The 18,327-nt window shown below is 31.5% G+C and overlaps 1 protein-coding gene across 2 annotated transcripts in view; it reads right to left on the bottom strand.

Annotated features, from left to right (window-relative positions):
- Nucleotides 1–18,327, bottom strand: part of Epac (Exchange protein directly activated by cAMP) — a 233,089-nt gene that overhangs the window by 60,059 nt on the left and 154,703 nt on the right. The gene's annotated exons all lie outside the window — the stretch shown is intronic.

Here is an 18,327-nt window from a genome sequence, read left to right on the forward strand (position 1 = left end):
AAGTAGTGTGGTGAGGTGAGAGTGAAGGGGCGAGCTCCTACACCCAACCGATGTCGAGTGCGTCATTTCATTCGAGTTTTATACAATATACGTAGGTAATATTCAAGAAGCGTGAAGAAGTTGATCAAACCATTGTATAAATTTGAAAAAAAAATCGAATCAGTTTAGTTCTTAATTGTTGACTTTTTATTTTCTTATTTCGCGCAGACAAAATCGCCGCTTGTCGCTAGGAAGAAATATGTTTTTTCAATATAATACCTTTATATTACATTATAAAATTAGTTAAGTCATTATTAACGACACATTATTGTGTGTTTCAATAGAATTTCGTAAGACGATAATCTAATTCTTGAAAATATCCGTTCACTTTATTTGCCGAGATTATTTTTACTTTGTCCGTATAATATTATAAAGGTTCAAGTAAATTTGATTTGAGTCGTCTGCAAAGTAACCTCAGGCCCTTGTTTTTGATACTCTGACTCCGCGTGATTGCTTGCTCGCCTTAACTTTATATTAGATTTGGATTGTATTATAAATCAATATAACATTGTTTAGAAGTCAGTTGATAATGGTCTTGCAAATTTCTTGTTAATGATTGAACCTTAATAGAATTATTCACGAGGTAGGTACTTAAATTATTCACAGTCAGATTCTGTATCTATTGACGCTTAAGTTAGGTTAGGTTTGGTTAGATAAGTACATATTTTCCTACCTAGGTTCCCACCACCACTCGTCATATTATATGTACAACCGTGGATATGCACAACCGCCTTCCATGACGCTATAAACATGTCTAAAAGAAGTGGTTTTAAGTGCTCATTCCTTCCTGAGACGGAGACGCATTTAACCCATGCACCGTAATGATTAAAGAAGGAAGTTGTGAGAAATATAAGAACCACTAGAAAAAATCTTTTTGAAAGAAAAATCAGCGAGATTCAAACATTAGGCACATGTGCTCTGACTACTATCTATGTAAGCTATGGTGGGTATATATTTCTCAAAAGTGTTTTCAAATTATTTAATGTTAAATAAAGAATGTTACATTCTTAAATCATGTAAATTATTCGTTTGATAAAAAAGGTAGTTTATTATTTTATAATATAATATATGCACATGTGTGTGTATGAGTTTGATTTATAATATGGCTATTTTTTATAAGTATGTCTAACAAATTGTGAATCTGTCTTACCTATTTGTTTTTCACGATAGTGTGTGCTTTTTATACATGGTAATAAAGCTTTTGTTTTGTTAATTTACATAAACTGCTGGGCAAGTTCCGTACTGTAGCAAATATATTAAAGAGCTTATCTAATTAGATGTATGACTTATTTACTATTCATATTCTAATATATTAATGACATTTGTTTAATATCTTTGGCGAAAGCTTTGCGAGATTAATGTAGTGATACCTTAAACAAAATAGTTTTGCAAGAAGAAACACAATACAAAAGCATCATTATTACATATCCCGATACAGTTTAATATCTTACATAAACAAAGATTCCATTTGGGAACAATAAAACGAAGCATGTAACGATTTTCCTTTATACAATGATCAATACAGGAGATTCTTATCACGTGAAAAAATCTAACATGGCAAAAGATTCTACGAAGGATAGCTAACATAAAGGAACTACATAATAATCGTGTTCCGTGTTGTTCGTAATTGTTTTTTTGTAACATTCGTGTATTGCTTGACTAAGATTGGTTTTCGTGATGAAAATGAGTACCTACGTGAAATTTCATATATATTTTTTTGTGATTGTATATAAGAACAATGCAATAAAAATAAATAACGATACATGACTTGAAAGATTTTTATTAACAAACAGCGTTATTGTATTTGTGTTAATTAGTTTTCATGTTTGTGTTCAATAAATCATTTAAGAATGCCTTTATGAGAAAACAAAACTGCTTATATGATATTATTTACTGAATTTGGTATATAGTGTTTTATTTTAATTATTATATTATATTGTTTGAAGTAACTATATATTATTAAGGTATATGTTGTATCAAGTCAAGAAAAGTGTATAGAGGCAGTGTATGGTCAACTGGACAGTGAGAGCTTTGAGTGGAGATCCATAGAGAACTGTTGTGAAGTCGACCATTGAATGATCTGAATGGCCTAATCCCTATATATTAGTATGATAATTAGAGATACTTGATTATAATGGAGCAATTTAACCATGAATCTGCGTATATGTGACTTCGTTTAGTGGACATGAATTTGATTATTGTTAGATTTTTTATTTCCGACCTCACTTACGTCTACTAGCAGGGTTTCCTAGGGTTTCCCAAACTATGTACACTGGTATTCCGTGGAAAGTGAGTAGGTGTTCCTCAAATTTACGAGAAGAGTACCCCAGTGCGTCAAAAGAAACTGTTATTGTTTTACTTCCGTTTACCATGACATATTTATGCCTAGAAAGATTTTTTTATTGTTCTGCAACGAAGTCAGTCGAGTCCAGGAACAGAATTGACGCCACACCAGATATAAGAATTTTACTTTCTAACTAATATTGTGGACATGTCAAGAAGATTTTCAAATAAAGGACAATACATCATCGAATTTATTAAGAGCTTCATCCACTTATATCTTTATGCGTTATGTTTTATTTACCTATCCTACAAAATAAACTAGGTGTTCCGTTAAAAATTCAGGATTTGAGAAGTATTCCATCGCAAGAAAAGTTTGGGAAACCCTGTTTGCATCGCTTTATTTCGCTCGGACTATGACTTATTTTCTGTCAAAACTACCGAAGTTGACGCTAGTGTGGTATGTGTGTAGTAAAATATTCCAAATTAAAATACTTAAAGCCATGTACTCACTAACGAGTCGTAACTGTGACCGATGCAGATACAGTAACTGTATGGACACCAAATAATTAGTTCACAAGCATAATAAATAATTATTTCGCATCTAGAATTGGTTACAGAGTCTGGGACGTTAAAGTAACGACTCGCTTATGAGTACCCGGCTTTAGAATGTGATTCATTTATATCACCATCATCAGCCGGGGTCAATCCACTGCTGGATGAAGGCCTCCCCAAGTTTCTTCCAACTCTCTCGATCCTGTGTCGTTCGCTGCCACGTATTTCCGCCGAACTTTACCAGTTCGTCAATCCAGCGGCTTTTAGGGCGACCCTGTGGCCGTTTTGTGCCCCTTGGGTACCACTGGATGACGGCATTTGTTCAGCGGCCGTCCTTTCGGCGAGCAATGTGCACTGTCCATCTCCATTTCAGCTGTTTGGCAGCGTCTATTACATCGCGTACTCCTGTCTGCTTCCTAACCCATTCGTTTCTCTTACGGTCCTTTCACGTGATGCCCAACATACACCTCTCCATGTCTCGCTGTGCGACTCTTAGCCTTTGGACATCTCTCGTGTTGAGGGTCCACGTCTCGCAGCCATTTATATATATATATATGAATTCATTTAAATATGAATTATATATTTTTATTTTCATTCATAGAGTAAAACATACCTATTTATTATTGTGTAATTATTGTCAACATGTTGTAGTCTAAGCACATAAATATTAACCTAAATTTAATCTCATTAGATAATTCGGTGTAACCAATACCTCTTTTAGACTTGTTTTAAATTATACATAAAGTTGTAATTTAGGTATCCTTCTTCAATAATTTATTTATAACCTGCATCATTTTTTTTATATTATATCATGACGTGCTTTACTAGGTATGTATACTATCTGAATACATTATGATAGCTTAGCGTAATTAAGGGGTTCGTAGGAATATTATTACGTGAATATAATCTGAACAATAGAAACGCGTTGAGCCTTATAATATTATACGAATACCCGTAAGTATATTTCATCTGAAATCATCGCATAGACATGGTTAAATCTTCATGGAAAACATACTGGTCTTACAATGGAAACTTGGAGAATAAAACAATATCAGAGATGATATTAAGTACATAGGCGAATCTTAGTATTTTCATACACGGTGGCTAAATTATTTTCATGAAATAATACGTATGCGATGTTGTAAAATTAATTTGATATTCGTAATAATAAATAATAATATGTTTACAACGCTATTCATTATATAAAATGTATGTATATATTTTAAGATATTTAACTACAAAAACTAGACTAAGTATAGGATAAACTCAGAATAATACAATTTTACTTTTTATATGAATAACAAGTTAAATTATTTATTACGAGGATAGCCGTTTATATTTCGGGAATAACAAACAAAAACGAATTTTTTTACAATAAAAACAGTTTTATTGTTTTTCAAAATATTCTCCACGACAATTTATACACTTTTCCATGCGTTTGAACCAATCTGGAAAGCATTTTTGCCACTTTGTAGAAGGTAACTTCAAAACATGGTTTTTGAATGCATCAACCTCTTCTGGTGTAGAAAATCGTTGACCACGCAATTTATCTTTGGCTGTCGGGAATAAAAAGAAATCATTTGGTGCCAACTCGGGTCTGTACGGCGGATGACCCATCAATTTGATGTTTTGAGTACTCAAATAGGCGCTTGTTTGAGCCGATGTGTGAGAGCTCGCATTGTCTTGATAAAGGATGATTTGACGCCGACAGTTGCTTTTCCTTATTTCACCAAAAACTTCTGGAAAAAAAATCGTTGTGTTCCATTCAGAATTGACTGTTCTATGATTCTCTAAAGGTACAGTTGCGAAATGGCCCGTTTTTCTGAATAAACAGGCGACCATTTGCTTCGAAGTGCTTCGAGCGCGAGCAAATTTTGTTGGTTTAAACTCATTTTGGAAGACCCATACGGTCGACTGCTGTTTATTTTCGGGCTCATACGCATAGATCTAAGATTCGTCACCTGTAAAAATCCTATTAACGATTTTTGAAGCACCTCGATCGTATTTTGTTGAGCATTTCATTGCACCAATCGACACGCGCCTCTTTTTGTGCGATTGTCAAATTATGCGGGATCCAACGCGAACATAGCTTTCTTACATCTAAATATTCATGCAAGATCATATATACGCTAGTGTTACTAATGCCCAAAAATGCCTCATTCTTACGGTATGTCAAATGACGATTTTGCATTATCAGTTCACGCACAGCATCGATGTTTTCTATAGAAACAACTGATTTTGGACGACCTTCACGCGGGTCGTCTGTGAGTGAACGACAGCCACGATAAAATTCGCTAAATCAGCGATATACCGTAGTTTTTGATGGTGCTTTATCTCCATATAAAGCATTAAGTTCAGCGATGCACTGTTCCCCTGTTAATCTACGTCGAAAGTTGTTAAAAATAATCGCAAGAAAATTTTCACGAGTTAATTCCATTTTTTGGCCGAGATAAAATTTTCAAATGAATTTAAAAAAAAAACAAAAAGCGTCCGTTTGTTAAAACGTTCTGAGTACTTTTGCCCTTAAAAATGTCAAACTTTAAAATACAGAAGTCAAATTGCACCTAGCAACACCAGTGTTGCAAATTCCCGAAATATAAACGGCAACCTATGTATTCATATTTTTTCTCTTCTTACTTGATGCTATTATAGACCGAGTCAAGCTCTGGTCTTCTCAATTCTTCACCTCAATAACACTCGGTCATTCACTACTTCGTTCCAGTCACCCACCACCAGGAACACGCTGATGTCTGACGGATCTCATCACCAACGGGCATCCAATGAATTTCTTTGACTATATTCTGGAGCCACTTATTCATTTCGTATGTTCCACCTATCTTAACCAAAGCACTTTTATATGTAAAGGGTGGAGATAGGCTGTTAAGATTCGCCATAAATGGTGGACATTAAACTTTTTTAGTGATACGTATTTGTTTTTATTGAACTAAGACTACAATTTACTTGTGTTGGTTACTATTTGAAAATCAATTAAACCCTGCCTAAACTAAACCATAATAGTTTTGGTATACTTTGGGCGTACGACAAAATTGTGCACACTTTTTTATATATACTTATTTGTTTTTGTTGGATTAAGAATACATATTACATGTTCATTTTTTTTAATTCATTAAGCCCTGCCTAAATCAAACTATACTACTTATATAAAAAAAATATTATTCTATCTATAACATATCCAAAGTAATGTACGATTTAATTGCATAATTTTAGATTTTTCATAGATAGACGAGTATTTTTTGACAATTATTTATGATGGCTTAGTGTTGCAGGTTGCAGGAGTTAATTGCATTATAAAAACTAACCAACACCATTTGTAAATTTTAGTCTTATTTCAATGAAAACAAATTACATATGGCTGACAAAGTTTAGTATGCATTATTTGTATCGGATCTTGACTGCCTACCTCCACCCTTCATCACTGGTATAAGGAGTGGAAGATCCTTGTATATATCACATACAGTTTTAATTCTTTCTCTACTCATCCGTCATTTACTAGTCTGCGTTGCATTGCAGAATCTATTTTGTACCTCGAGAAAAATTATATATTATAATAGTTGAGTTATTATTAATAAAAATATACTAATATTACTACGTTTTATCTCCTAAAAGTAATTATATAAAAAAATACATAATTATAATTCATTCAATCAATTTTTTATCGTCAATGAGATTTTGAAATTTCATTGATTTCGTATGTCGTTGACATAAATTTGTCCCTATTCATGATCACTAATATTATATCATTATTATATTATCCTGTAAGTGTGACTGTCTTAGTGTGCATTATTCGTTCGGTTACTTATCTCTCAACTCACCCTCTGCCACTGCAGAATATTAATATCCCGATGTGCCTATCAAATCTTTGCCAAGCAAGACAAAGCCTATACGATACCGAATTCACATAATATATTGCAGGTCTTTAATATAATATGGTCTGACTGCAAACTAAACTGAAAAGCTCAATTGAAAAGTTTGCAGTGATTTATTAAAATCCTTCGTAAAATAAATTCGCTGTATTCAAAGGGGAATCGAAATAAATTGGCTAACTTTCATTCACTTTATTATTATGTCGCATTGAAATGCATTTGATTTGCAAAAACCTCGTCTAATAAAATAAAGCCGTCTGACTCTCAGCTGGATTCAATAAAATCCTTTCAAAATGCGAGTAGTTTTCATCATATTACGTTTAACTTGGTAACTCATAAATGCAACTTTTTGTTGAATGAAGCTTTATTAGAAAATATTATTAAGTACTAATAAAGCCTACTAATTATTTTAGAAAGCATTACATAGATAGAATTTAATTTTTGTTGGTATATTATTAAATACCACAGATTTTTTTTAGTCAATTATAGTTATTTTATTTAGGATGTGAGAAGGGGCCATATCTTCAAAAGCTGTTAGATACAATGATAGCACCTATTGACGAGGATCGAATGATTGGCGAAGGTGTTACTGATATTTTTTTTTAAATCTCAAATCTCTTCGATTTTAGGTTCACATGGTAAAAATTTTAGATTTATGGCCATATTACATATTACAAATTGAATTAATAGGCATTTCCATGTAGGTATCAAGTTATAGCTAACTTTGTAGATCAATGACCGCGACAATAATCTTTGTATATCTGTTCTCATTTAGTTAGTTAATAGCCTAATTAATACATAATTATAAGTTGATAAAATAATAATCAGTACGTTATGATTGATGAAAAGAGAATTATTCGATTGTAAGTTTTCAACCGAAGCACATCGCTCTGTGCTGTGATTCACATTATTGTAACAATTGTACACATGTACTTACGCAATTTAAATAAACTCACACCCTCCATAATCACGACAACGACTTCTTATCTCTCCTCGTCACAACACCATTGGCCTTCACATCGACGACCCCCTACAGATTCAAAACTATAACTGTTCTAATTTTATTCCGATGATAAAATATTTATTTTTTCGAACTTAAAAAATAAATATACTTCTTATTTCTTCTGTTATACTTTGAATAGTATATCAGATGAAAAATAACGAACTCATGTAGAAAATATGCAGATACAAAACTACATATTTAAGTTCGTTAAAATACTATGGTTGTTTTGTGTAAGGACAGATTAATTCGGGGTGTTGACGCATTTTTTAATAATGTAAATCATGTAGGTATAGGTATCTACTATTCCGCCCCTATTTATGTGTATATTAGGATTTAGGGGTCATTGAACATTTTGCTAAAAGACAAATTATGACAAACGTGATTAAACCATTCCATGTGCTGTCCAACTTTGCGGTGAATCACCTCTAGATAAACATCATCGCGTGTGTGTGGCTAATATGCTCTTTTATGGGTGCCATCAGGGAGTAAATAATAACATTACTAACTCTGTGCTTTGTTCTCATGGAAATTTTCCCGCAAAGCTACTCGTACATACTCGTACCTAAAATAATATTTTGCATAAATGTTATAATTTAATTTGGTTATTTTTGTACTGCGTTTATATAACGGTTAGCTACTGCAAATATTACTTGTCTTGTTTTATTTTCATGTTGTTATAAAAACTAAATTACTAAAACTAACTAGGTAAACGTCTTTAATGTCGTTATAGATTGTCGGCTTAACCATTAAACCGGGTGCAACTAGAAGTGGTTTGGTGACATGAGATACGAGCGGGTAAATACGCGGGTTACAAACGCTTGTCAGTTCGGCAGAGAAGAGATGGACGGGAAATATGGGATCTGACCACACGCTGCGTCAACGCACAAGTACTGCGTGATTGTTTAGTGGTTGTCATCATATGCACGCGGTTTTAAGCTGCGCAGATGCGATTTCTTCCCATGCGCAGGAAGTAGCTGGTTTATTATCCATATTCTATGGTTACGACTGTTTCTTTAGATTGCATCGTATATCTAACCTTTACATGTATTTATCAGAAATACTACAATACTCACTTTGAGAGAAGTTATTAAACTACATTTAAGGATTAAAAAAAATAATCGCGAGGCTCATTTTTATATTTTTTTATTCTTTTAATTTTATTATATTGTTTTATCATCTCCGTACTGATTAATTAAAATACTTTAAGAGTATATTTAAATTGTACGATTTGTGATTCCGTCACTAGATGTTCCTAGTATCACTAGAGTTCGAGTATCACTTCACATTGCCTTAATAATTATGAATACTGGTTCCTCAGCCTAGTTACACATTCTTAACTGGTATTGATACGAAATCAGTGGGTCTATTCTATATTATAAGGCATTTATGTATTAGGGCGGTTAATTATTACAATACGTTAAGAAATAGTACGCCATGTTTCTAAAGATTGAGAATACTTGGGTAAGTAAGTACGAAGGTAATTGCTGAAAGATAGATGATTTAAAGAACGTTTTTCCACTCGATCCAATCAGTTGACATGAATAATAGTATAGTGGGAGTTCCATACTAAACTGCAGTACTCGAATTACGATCGTACTAGAGAGTTTATAAAGAAGAATTTTGGTAGAAGGTTTTTTGAAATCCTTCCATAGCCTCGAAAGAAAACCCAACATTGAATTGACTTTGGAAAGATTTTAAACTAAAGACTCAAAGACCTAAAAAGAAATTGCTTTAAAGATAACCTATGAACTACTAAGCTGTTAACTTACTAATACACCGGTCTATCAGTAAGTATCTGGTCAATTTGGATTTGTACCATAATGACAAATAATTATTGCAAAAAGATTTCAAAGTATTATCGCCAGGTTTATTTTTAAATAAAAAACTTTCGAACTAAGCCGATAAATTGAGTTTTTTTTTGTAAAAAGTAAAATATAAATTCGAAATAGAATATGACTAAACCCACAAAGGAAACCTGCAATAAGAAGACAGATTTTATTCATATTGTGTACAAATGTTTTCATCGAAGGCAAAAAATATTTATAAAAACGTAAAAAGACGAAATAATGATTACCCCTTTTTTTCGTGTCAGAAGACCATTTTATTTTTCAATTTATTTTGTTCATATTCAAAAGTACCATTTGCAAAAAGAGTCCGTACCTATTGTATGTGTCCATTAATGTCGATAACAGAATATCTCATTCCATAAACCATTTCACCCTTGTATTTTCCACACGAATCACTCTTTATTTATTTAGAGATATTTATTGTAGTGGGTAGGAATAGGATTGATCATCTACAGCTTTTATCCATTTCACCAGTGTATTTAAAACCATGTTAACACATATTATATTATTAATCACTCAACTGCGTCCTTTCATGTGAGTCGATTTTTCCTATTTGCAAACAAATTTTCGCAACTACTTTATTAATGAAAGTATATTATCAATCCATCAAATTATATTTACGTTTTTTATATGTTTATTCGCAAGCACATTTTTAGTGTAATAAATAAAAAGGATTGTGCTCTATTAATTGACAAATAATGTTTAATCTAAAGTTATAACTAGAGAAAGTTTTTTAAACTTTCAACAGCCAAATTTTTTAAAAAGTCAATTACCATAGTATTTATTACTTACTTTTTCCTCCACCACCCGCCACGTCTCCACACCCGTTATGCAGACGTATACCGTGGCGTAACGAACAATAGGCGCTGTTCAAATTTGTGTCGAAAGTGTCCCAGGAGCAACTTCCCAAGACCTTGGTTGGCGTGCACCAGAGTGTGCGTGATCCCAACTTCCATATTTTAATGTATTACGGTCAATTCTCGACGAGAAAAGACCTTCTCGCTCGCCGTATAATTCCGCCAACTTTTTAAAAGTTAGGAAATTTTCCCTCGTAGAAGTATTTATTATTAAACGAAAATTTCGTGAAGAATATGACAAACTTTTTTTATGGGAAATAGTTGTTAACCATTCGTCCAACAAATTAGATTTTTGCATTGGGTCAAACACAGATTCATTAAACAAAATGCAATATTTGTGACCATCTATGGAATTAAACTCTTAACCCGTTCCTCAGAGACGGCCGCTCTACGTGCGTACAATTTTAGTGTTTCTGAATTGGTTCAGATACTAAAAATTAGATCACCATGTTCGATCCCACAAGGATCATATTAATATGGCCCCTCACAGTGGAAGTTACAGGTATTAATAGATTTTTGTGAGATATGGTTGTTAGCCACCATACACTAAATTGTTTCAGTCTATACTCTATACACGCATTTAAAAAGAATATGTGAATTTCCCAGATCTGGGATTCGATCCCAGAACCCACGACATTATAAGCCGACACGTAACCGCTCGGCCGCTTTGGACGTAGACCTATACATCGAGTAAATTTACTACTATGCTGAAATCCTAACGGTCTTCAGCAGGTTCGGGCTATTATAGTGTGTAGTTTATTACAAATTAATCTGCACTGCGAAATGACTTTCAGATGAAAATAAATTATTAATTTATTTTTCAACTTCACTTTCATATATTTGGCTCCGTTTATCTCCGAAGAGTAGAGTTTATTTAACGTCTCAGGTGTTTGCCCAAAATACACCGCCCTAACACTCTATGCAGCGGTCCAATGCAATGACAATTAATAGTAGTCTTAGGTGCAAATTTTGGGAGTAATCTCGTACTCCAAATATGGGACACCATTGAATATTCTTGAGAATTATCTTCGATAAACCAATTTCTCATTTCTTTTTCTACGTAAAACAAAACTAAACTGCGAATAGTCGATCTACTTGACGAGATAATTTACCTATGATTTAAGAAAAAAAAACGACTGTACGGGTTAGAAATTTGTGTTTAACTTTGAGTGTATTATTAAAAACTGCACAAACCTTGTTTCATATTATTTTAATCAATACTTACACCTCTATAACGATGTTGTGTTTTCGATATTTAATCATTGTTTTATATTTATTGTCATCATCATCATCATCTGCGTGAATATAACATTTACTACTAGATCAAGCCGTTTCCAAGCTTAGTCCATTCATACGTTGAGTTGTCATGTAATTAAAGATAATTGAACCATTTCGTTTGCTCAGCGGCGTCTATGTCTATGTTGCACACGTTTTCTATGTTAGTGTTTCTAGCTAAGAGTAGGTATAAAGGGGTGCATGCTGAGAATAATGCGAAAAAAAAACAAAAAATATAATGATTAGATATTGGAATAAACAAGGGTACATAATATGTGATTTTTTAATAGTTGACTAAAAATCATATAGTCGAATGACATTACATATGAATCTGTCCGCGCGTGCAATATTGTATGGGAAAGCTAGTCGTGACATATAATTAAACAGTTGTAGTACATTGACACTTTTGTCCGGTAAATATATTAATTTGACACCATTTTGTAAAGGCATACGACATGGAGGCACGTGACATGGAATTAGTTAATCAGATTATGTGACTGTATTCAAGATCATGATAATGATGATTGATGAATCAAGAAATTTTGAATTCATTTTCGGGTATCAATAAACAAACAATGCACATTCACGTATACTTCAATATAGCGCTCTATAAAAAGATAAATAAAAAATAAAATCGCTTGTACATATAATATATCGTTGAAATGATAATCGCTGGATAAATCTATTCATCCAGTGGAACTAAAGGGGTATACAATGATTACCTTAAATATGTGTATAGTAACTACAAATTTATTTTATGCAATTATAAAAGGTTTCTTTTAGTTTAGAAACTTCAGTTTTTTTTGTTCATATTTTATTGTAATTAATATTATATTTGTCTTGATGTCTGTAATGAACCAGTAAGAGTCTGCGTCTTTGTTGCACGATCGCTTAAATAGAAACACTCACGTTGCATTCCTCTCATGCGTGTTGTATCGCTTAGTCACGTATATGTATTTCACGCACACACTTATTTCCATATAATACATACACCGGCTTTATCAAAACAGATACCAACCAATTGGTATTCAAATCGACGCGTTCGGCCATGAATATTGTTACTCTATATTATCGATTTGCTTATGATAATGTTGTTAGCTAAATATTATAATAATGTTGACAGGTGGCACCGCTGGTAATTTTATCTAGTAATTAATCAAACACAAATTTTAAAAAGTCGCAAATAAACGATAAAACAATTAAGTCAGCCATTTTAAAGAATTGTGAATAATGCAAAGGTTTGAATATTTATTTTAGCCCTAGTGTAAAAAGATTTAATGTACTTAGGGGCGAGATTAACTGTTTTCATTGTCTTATCTAAGCGCAAAGTCAATAATTAAAAAAAAGGGAAGTAATTTGTATTTTTAATACGAGAATCTCGAGAACGAAATGAAAGTAGGTACGCAAAACAGCAATAAAATATATAAAATAATCGTAAATAATAGTATTATCGGCGTCATTAAATATAATGATAATGAGAACAGATTCAACCCTTCTTCCAATTAACCCAAGCAGATGTCTGATTAAGTTAATGATCATTCTTTGCTTTAGCTGAGTAAATCCGGAAAATTCACTCTTAGACATCAAAGAGATTTTACTTTGAACCCAAAATTTTCCATAGAACTGATGTATTTTATTGAATAAAATGATAAAATATCATAGGTATAATTTTGATGCCATCCATTTAATGAATTGAAATGAAATATTATTAATATCCTGATGTTGATAGAATCATTTCCTTTTAATGTAATTTTAGAACTATACGTAAATTATTCAATCGTGATTATCTTATCAATATTTTCAAATTACTTATGTTTTTAAGTTACATGAATTATTATTGTTATGACAATACAATTAATCATTAAATCTTAACCACCTTGCCAATTTGTTATAATATTTGGATTAGAATTTTATAATCAGAATTACTGTCCATACTTTGTAAAATATATAAACAAGTAATCAAATCAACATATTTTTTTTTTTATTTAATATAATTTACAAAAACCTAATACATTTAGTAAATATCTACAACTTATTTTAATAAGAGTATGATATAATATATATATTTACGCAGTGTTAACTTTGAAAGAATAATTATTACATAATATATTGTGTATTATGATAATAAGTTTAAATCGTTGGAATATGCACTTCAGTACTGTGAAATAATGCGAAAAATATTTCTCAAAATTAAAAATACAATTTGGAATGATTTCACAAATTAATGACTTTTCGAGAACTTGAAACCTCAATCCTCTCCTCCCGCTCTATAGGTAGAGTACAAAATATTATTTGTGTTAGAATTAAGTTTACAACATTATAATATTACGATATTCGCGCGGCGTAAGCGTCGGTCTGGACCTGCGAGTATGCATATTGTTTTTCAATTTGTGTATGAGTCAGATTATGGACCAGGTTGGCTGAGCAAATGGCTAATATCCATTTCTCGTAAAAACAAAATCTGTTAATGCAAAACGTCCACTCTGTGGGGGCCCATAATGTATCATTTATTATGATCTTTTTAGGATCGAACATGGTAAAAAAAATAATATCAATTATTTTAACTTCTACAGGTTGGATTATTATTGAATAGATATTTTGGCTGTCACACTATTATCAAGACTACAAAGATAAATGATCGTTCTCTACTTATGTAATTAACTTACAAAACATATAAGGGACCCTCCTTTTTACGTAATGATCTCAATACGGTTTTCAAAAACACCAACTTAAAGGTATTTTCATCTGATTAGTAGCTGTAGTAAGTAGAAGGATATAACTCATCTCTTTATATAAGATAAGTACTTAAACAAATATAGATGGTTTATCTTTATAGTCTTGATAATGGTGTGATAGCGAAATAATTATCGACTAATAAAACGACCTGTAGAATTTATCATTCTATATACTGTCCAGTACAATAATTCGTTCCATTGATTCGTACATACTGAAAAATTAAAAATTAACCTATATCTAATTTGTCGACAACATTATTGCATAGTTTAAACTACGTATTTATATTATATTTAAAGATATCCAGTATTTGTGTTAACCCGTATCTACAATATATTATTTCGTATTTGAAAATTTTACCCAGCCGACTCAGCTGTGTACTTTTTCGAAACACAAACGAGGGGTAAATATAAAACTAAAATATTATTATAGCATAGCGTATTTATTATAGCATAGCAAAAAGGTTCTGTGATGAAAGAAAACCGATACATTGAAAAGTTTTCTTACAACGGTAAACAGAAAACCTCCTAAGCTTTTGTATCTTCACTTCAAATTCTCATCATTGGGGAATTGTTTAGGTTTATTTGAATTATTCACATCAGGATTGAAAGGTAAGATCGCTTTGTCGAGAAGTTATAAACTTACCTACAGTGAAAGCTTTTTTAGTAGCCGGCTGCTCAAATCTTCAAAGCACCCATTTTTCGGTTCAGTAATACGTTAAGTACTCTGGTCTGGCCTTTGAAGCCCTTTTCGAAAAGTGACGCTACACTTAACACCGTCACGCGCGTCTGTCTGGTCGCGATAAAAGAAAACTCCCTGGCATGATACTCGTATGTATTACCAATTTCGAATAGTAACAAAGGCAATAATCCACAAGAAAAACTTAGCCAAGAAAAGGCTTGGTAGTTAACATAAAATCAGCATCAGAGTTTCTGTACAATTGTCAAATATAAAAAGCAATGTTTATACAAACATTTTACTTTTGAAATGAAATTGACAGAAAGCACTGATGGATAATAAAACTTTATATTGCCAAAATTCTCTTTAAAAAAAAATAACATTCTTTTTATCGTAAAAATGGGAACACAGATATTTTATTATTATTTTGAATAATTCTAGATATTTTTGATAAAAATAATAAGTTAAGTTATAAAAAATGTTAGAACGGTAACTGGACAAAACAGAACATCACAAAACAGAATAGTAACAAAATAGAACATGACAAAAAGAACAGTGACAAAAAAGCCAGGGGAAAAATGAAACATTATTTTTTGTGGAATCTATTTAGGTCAGGGTTAGGTCATTAGTCACCCAATCATTTTGAACATATTATATTGATTGAGATGTGATATCCTATATTTTTCCTGAAGGGTCATAGTTATATTTATCGTTGTTCTGTTTTATCACTGTTCTGTTTTGTCATGTTCTGTTTTGTCACTGTTATGTTTTGTCGTGGAACCGTTAGAACATAGTGTAGTGAAGTAGTGGTATAGTATATTAGTAGAATAAAACATGTAGGTACATATCGTCACTTCAATACTACAACTAGATTAATACTGTTTTTGAGATAGTTATTGAATATGATTCTGGATTCCCTTCTCTACGAAATAATAACACTAAGTAAGTCAGAAGTTATTGGGAACTGTATTAATTTTGTGTTTGAAAATATTAGATAACTTTAAAACCATAAATGCATTAAATAAATAAAATAATATATCTACAATAAGAATTTTTTATTGTCCAATCATTAGACAAGCGCAATTTTCCATTTTTATTTTAATTAATAATTATAGCCTAGATTTATGTTAATCAAGTAAAGTTTAAATTTCATTTTCCCAACAGTGACCAAATCACAGTTATCTAGTTGTAGTATTGAGTTGACGATATATAACTACGTATTTTATTCCAGTCATTTTTTTGTAATAAAATTTCTATAAGTAATAATATACTCATATATATATATATATAAAAAATACTCAATAAATACCAAATACGTGTGTGATTATTTTTTGTTAAAAATACATCAAGTTAAAAAAAATCTATATTAATCTATATTAAGAAAATAAGTTGAGCCGAGTGTAATTCGAGCACATATAGTTCACTATCCGAGTGAGTGCTCTTATCCGTTCAGCCACAGGTGAGCAACCTTTTTATGTTGGAAGGTCACATTAAGTTAGGTGCAATCTAATTATGCCCCATTCAGATACTTTAATTCGAAGCACGTATTTAATTTAGTATGTTCTTACAAACGGTAAATATAGTACTTATTATTTAAAAATTAATAATAATCAGGGCCGGTTTCATCCATTGCAATGAGATTTTCTTAATTGATAAAAATTATTTAATCTCACTTTTATTTAATGACAAAGTTATTTATTAAAGACACATGTAAACATTACTTAAATACAATGTTTTTAGAACTTCTTTGTTCAAAAATAATGAGTTTTTATTTAATCAATACAATCGGTTTCTAATCATTGAGATAGCATTATACCGCCAGTACACATGCATGGATTTACTTGCACCAATAGTGTGTATTTTAAACTATAGCGATAATAACTGTTCTCTCGTAAAAGTGTTGACTGTCTCGCCAGTCTCATTCTTCAAGAGTAAGCGAGACGCGATTTTATCATTATATGGTACTACTTATTTGACAGGTCGTAAAAGTGGGTTAACATTAAAATGAGTCTGCGCGGTCTGGTTAGTTTCTTACCGGCAGGTTCGCCACTATCGTTCCACTGCGTCAGCGCAGATATCGCACAATCAAAATTGTCATGTGAACATTCAGATGCTACTGAACTGTTTTGATCCATGCATGCAATCTTTCAACTTGCGCGATAATATTAATAATTTATAATAATTTGTTACGGCCACGATAATACATAATGTCCATGTAAACCCATACACGTGTAAACGGGGTATTAAAGTGATTAATTTATTTCGGTATATTTCATTGATTCTGTCTTTATCCATTGTTATATTTAACTCGTATACCCATTTTAACACCAATATAATAAAATAAGAATAAAATAAACGGGTTTATTTTGTAATTTTTCAATTCATTCAAATGGTCGGATTTAATGCAAGACTGCAGGTTTCCTACCCCTGCATTAAGGGGGGACATGCTCAAAGTCAAAATGGAGCTTTTGTTCTATTTTCAAAGCATGATCCTGGACATACCTTAAACGTTGTATATAATCTATTTATATAATTTTGAAGCCTTATTATCCTTTATATTTATTTTAAACATTTGATGACTGCATAAAGTATTTTTATTACATAAAATAGTATTCTTTTAAACCTCTCGCTCTAATGTTTTAGAATATAGTCATATTTTAGTATATAAATGTGCAGTGGTGTTAAGATTTTTTACATTTATTAATTTTTAAACGCTTTTATAAAACCATCAGTATAATTCATATCGACATTATTATAGTAAAATATTTACAAAAAAAAATATAACGGATAATAAGGCTTCAAAATTATATAAATAGATTATCTACAACGTTTAAGGTATATCTAGGATCATGCTTTAAAAATTGAAAAAAGCTCCATTTTGACCCACGCTGAGCACGTCCGCCCTTAATCTCTGATTGTATAATATGAGTCATTCTAATAAATAACATACTTATATACATTTATAATTTATAAAAGTAAATATAATTAAAAGTAAAATTGTTTTCAAATAATATACGAAAGTTAAAGTAAAAATTAAATTCAGTCGTTTTTACTCATTTTATTTATCTTTTATATATGAAAAACAGATGTTATTTAAATACGTGGTAGCACAACAATATTTCAAAACTTTTTAGAATATTAAAAACAGCATTATTATCGGCATGTTACACTGTTCA

This window comes from Rhyacophila brunnea, unplaced genomic scaffold, assembly GCF_057557595.1.
Source record: "Rhyacophila brunnea isolate RB1 unplaced genomic scaffold, BYU_Rbru_1.0 scaffold_7, whole genome shotgun sequence".
NCBI classification, from domain to species: domain Eukaryota; kingdom Metazoa; phylum Arthropoda; class Insecta; order Trichoptera; family Rhyacophilidae; genus Rhyacophila; species Rhyacophila brunnea.